The sequence below is a fragment of the Martes martes genome, assembly GCF_963455335.1.
Source record: "Martes martes genome assembly, chromosome: 8".
In the NCBI taxonomy this organism is placed as follows: domain Eukaryota; kingdom Metazoa; phylum Chordata; class Mammalia; order Carnivora; family Mustelidae; genus Martes; species Martes martes.
Genome location: NC_137895.1, coordinates 34,743,710 through 34,748,633, shown reverse-complemented (window position 1 = coordinate 34,748,633; position 4,924 = coordinate 34,743,710). Strand labels below are relative to the sequence as shown.

General features: G+C 30.2%; 1 pseudogene across 1 annotated transcript; it reads right to left on the bottom strand.

Annotated features, from left to right (window-relative positions):
* Window positions 1-2,363: 2,363 nt before the first annotated feature.
* Window positions 2,364-2,711, bottom strand: LOC308348043 (large ribosomal subunit protein eL30-like; annotated as a pseudogene). The gene has a single exon. The product of its transcript is annotated as a large ribosomal subunit protein eL30-like (transcript).
* Window positions 2,712-4,924: the final 2,213 nt, after the last annotated feature.

Below are 4,924 nucleotides of genomic sequence, written 5' to 3'. Positions count from 1 at the left end.
ATAGAGAAAGGAAAACATCATTAACTATTAGAGAACCAATTATATGTGTATCATATGTTATCTAACCTAAAAGTATACATAAACTCATTGGGAAATATAAAAAAAAAAATCACAGTGCAATAAAATCATTATTTTGTATTGTAAAACATTATCCCTTTTTTATATTATGTTACTTCCTAGTAAATTATGTAATTTGGAGTTTTATGCAAGTTCGTTTAATATTTTAAACTCAGTTTTATAACATTGATCAAATCCTCTATACCATATTCCTAAAATAAAGTTTTAACTTAATCTAGAAACATTCTAAATTGATTACTTAGACTCTTATAAATAAGAGATCACTGAAGAAAATATGAGGAAAAGGGAAACAATTTTGAAGGAGAAAAAAGAGAAAGGTAAAACATGAAAAATAATTGTAAAATTTGCCTTATACTAGGTTAACAACTGCCCTGATTTTTCTGCTGAAGATTAAAGTTACAAAATACAAAACTATCAAAGAACATCCTTTGCACATTAATCACTTGTAAACTTCATCTCCATTATGTTCACCATTCTCTTTTCCTTAGAAGTTTTTAACTTGGAAAATCTAGATTTCACTACTTATTATCACAGTCACTACTTATTATCACAGCAGTATTTACAACAGTCATGACAACAATGTACAACTAGCATATTATAACAATATCGCTATTGTGTATTGTGTTTCTCTTGATGCGAAAGGTTTTTTGTGGGGTTTTTTTGTTTTGTTTTGTTTGTTTTTGAGTAATAGTAATCATCAACTTGAGATGAGGAACCCTGTTTAAACTTCTCTATGAAAAAAATTCCAAACAGTAATTTCCTAAGATGATGATGGAAAGCAAAAATATTTGCAGAATGGCAGCAATGACTTTTCTAATATATTTGACAGAATAATAGTAACAGTATAGCATTTAAAAATAAAAAAGGATATTAGGAGGAAACATTGTCTCAATAATTTTAAAGTCTTTGCTTTCTGGAAAGTAATCTACCTTTCTTTCTCTTCTTTAGGATCAGTATTTTAGGTTCTTTTCCAGCTTGTCTGCCTCACTTTTTTCTATGCCAAATTTCTAATTGTATGGGTCAGTACTCTGTCAATCTCTCTTATTTTAAAAAAACATTATGAAATTTTAACTCTTGACCTCCTTAATGGGAGCATTGTCAGTTCAAATTGTGGGTCCTTTGGCACTCAACAGTTTCCATCAGATACTGAGTTTAAAACTACTCTGCCACATTTCAAAATGTAAGTGCCAAAGAAAATACTGAACGAATCCAGTGAAGGATGTGGAGTTTAGATCAATTCTTTACTACAAGAACAAAAGCCCATGGAGTTTAGATCAATTCTTTACTACAAGAACAAAAGCCCAAGTCTCTATTGCTGTATAGTGATGAGTTTTGCTCTTGGAAAAACCCAAAGTTTAGATAGTTATAACTATTATATATTCCTTTTTTATTGATGCATTTTTTAGATTGATAATCATCATCAAATTAGGATGAGGAATCCTGCTTGAACTCCTCTATGAAAAAAATTCTGGGAAATTATTTCCTAAGATGAAAGCAGGAAAACAAAAATATTTGCAGGGTCTGATTTGCATTATGCCCACAGTTAGCAAGATTGACTTTTTCTAGTATGTTTATCATAATAATAGGGAAAAAAATAGCATTAGAAAATAATTTTAGGAAGGAAAGCTCACTAATTTTTGTCACCATTTTATTCATCTTATCTCATACATATTTGAGTCGCACTTTCTATTTTTATTAATCATTTCTTTGTGCTTATATGATTTTTGAAAAGTTGAAATAAATGTAATTATAAAGGAATTTAATACAGATTTCGTATTGGATTAAATAAGGAGGCCTCCCCCCCCCTTTTTTTTCTTTTAGTGGTAGCACTTTTAGACAGGAGAAAAGTCCTTCAGAGAAAAATAATTTAAAAATTCAGAGAAAAATAAATCTAGCAAGTAGGATTTTCTGATAGGTAATACTCTTCTTTAGAGGGTCTCTAAAAAAATTACCCTGAGCTATTTTTATCCACTTGGTAGGCAGGTCTATTATCTCCACTTATAGATAAATAAATAGAGATTAAACAAAAAAAATTAAGTTACTTGTCTGAAGTCACGTATCTGGTAAAGGATGGCACAGTTTCCTCGGCTGCCTGACTCTGGTAACAATGCTTTCATCCACTGCATCTGCATTGCTCCTTTGTATAGTTGCCAGATCCAAGCACTTTATCAACTCTGAAGAGCTGTTCAAAGCTTTCTGTCAAGAATGATCATATAGACAAATTGTGTGTGTGTGTGTTTAAAACAAGCTGTGGCCAGTTTTATTAAAGAAAAATTCTGCGTGATTTACTTTTCACCAGTCTTTTCTGGCATGCTTCTTCTGATATCAGAATCACCTGGATCGATGATAGCCAGCATGACACTCTGTAGTATTTCCCACAGGCTGTGCCCAATTCAATATTGTTGCCACTGTAGTGATGGACACCAGTTTTGGCCAACATGGTGTAGTATTCTATTTCATATTTTCCTCAAGGCCAAGCAGTTGTTGGAGAGGATGACCAGCTTCGCTTTGCCATGTCTGATCATTTTCAGAATCTGCTTGTACCCCAGCACGTACTTTCTACTTTTCATAGCGAGCTGGAGCCTAGAGTTGATCCACTCCAGCGAATTTTTCGTCTTCTTTGCGGCCACCATCTTCCTGCCTTAGGTACAGGACAGCCTCAACCAAGAGCATCCACCAAAATGGACGGGGAGAGAGAAAGGAAAGAGCTTATAGACAAATTTTTTAAAACATGTATGCATGTATTTTTTCAATAACATCCAAATACTTCAATATAATATCAGAATATTACTGTCCTTTAGACAAGGGTAAATAATGATCCAGTTACAGAAAATATAAATAATGGAAAACAGAATAAAGAAGGAATGCTTTATACAGATAAATATTCTAGAATTAGAGAACAGGGTATGATGGAATACACAGTAACAAAAGAAGAAACCAGAGTGAGAAGAAAATTCTCCTTAATATCTCACTGTCTAAATAACAAGTGTACAAAATTTGACCTCTCTCAAGATATATCCTGATATTTTAAGTGTACTTTGAAGAAAAAGTAATGTGACTAAAGCATATAAGAAGAAAAAAAAAAGTTTTCATAGTGGAGTAGGGTGGGAGCTTAACATAAGTTCCAAGCAATAAAAAGTATTATTGAGTAAATAGAATTTAAAGGAATAAATACTTTAAGTATTTTAGCCAAATATACTATTATCCCTGTGTAAATTCAAAAACAATAAAATATCAGATAAATAAAGATGGAGGAAATAAAACATCCATAAAATCTCCTGGAAAATTATTCAAAATTTGATCTACCCAGAATTTTTCTAAACCCATTAAAAAATGAAAAAGAAAAAAAAAAGCAAGAGAAAGAACATATCAATGAAGCTATGAAAACTTATGTTTAATGATAAGTAATCGTTACTACCATCATGATAATGAAAGCACATCTAAGAATCATCAGTCATAAAAAGGAAATGAAAATGAGCTGCAATTAGTAATGACATGTATCTTAATTATATATTATAGTCACAAGTATTGATTGAATGATGGGGTAGAAAAAGGAAGGAAATGCATCATCTTATTGCTTTGATATTATTAGCATGAAAAGTTTACACATATGTATATGTGTCTGTGTTTAAGTGAAAACAGTATATGTATGTTAAATACATTCAGAAAAAAGTACAAATTTTGAAATATAGAAAAAGCCAACAGGGGAAAAAAGATAAAACAAATTTGGCATGAAAACATGAAAAATATCCAATGGGTGAGAGAAATAAGGTCCAACCTATAATTTATCAAAATTAATATCAATGAGTTAAACCAACACACTAAAACAAAGATTTGGGGATTACATTAAAACTCAAATTCAAATATGTGTCATTAACAGTCAAGTAAATAAAAAAATACATAAAACTTCAGAGTGGCAATACTAATAAAAGGCAGGAATTATAGGAGAATTAAAGAAGATAGAATTACCTCAAGGTAAAATAAAATAAATTTACTATAAAGGCAAAAGAATCATGACTAATTGTTAAATAAGGTAGCATTACCCATATGAAAATAATCTGAGATTTACAAAGAAAATCAAAACATGACAGCATCTCTGTTCATTGTTTAATGTATTTAATAAAAACTCTTAGTTCTAATAGAATTGAGTGGTTTTAAATTTTTCATCCAAATATAGACATTTAATTAATATGAATAGTACAGCACGTAGTATGGTATAAAAATAGGGTTAGAATATAGCTCTAATTATTAACATTACAGATCCCCAACAGTTTCCCCTAAGAATGATGATATAGTCTTCCAAGACAAATGTTTTTTAGTTTTATTGCTAAATCAAACATTAAATTTATAATTATTTTATGCAGTTGTCATGGGTTCAATCTCAAAGTTTAAAAGTAGATGAGTATTTTCAATTTCCTTATTATTTATGGTCCTCAGTGAAATCCACAGTTTTGAACATCAGAGAAGTTAAATGAAAGACAAATCAGCTAATTGGCATAGGAATCTCTTTTTCAATTTCAGTGATATGAGAATGCTTTATAGTCTCCCTAGAATGGTGAAAAATGATGTGTTCATGCTATGATTAATACATGTAAAAGACCTCAACCTGCCTCACAAGAAGAAAATATATAAATAGCTTTCCTCTGCAAGATATTTTAGGCTTATTTTTATGTTAAAACTAATTGAAAGAATAATATATTAAATATATAAAATATGCAAATTAAACAGCTTTTTTTAGATTAAGATAAATTTATCCTCAACATCTGCCTAACACATTTATTCAGCTGATTTTTGTTCAGAAGTGGTATTTTTTTTTAAGATTTTATTTATTTGACAGAGAGGGACA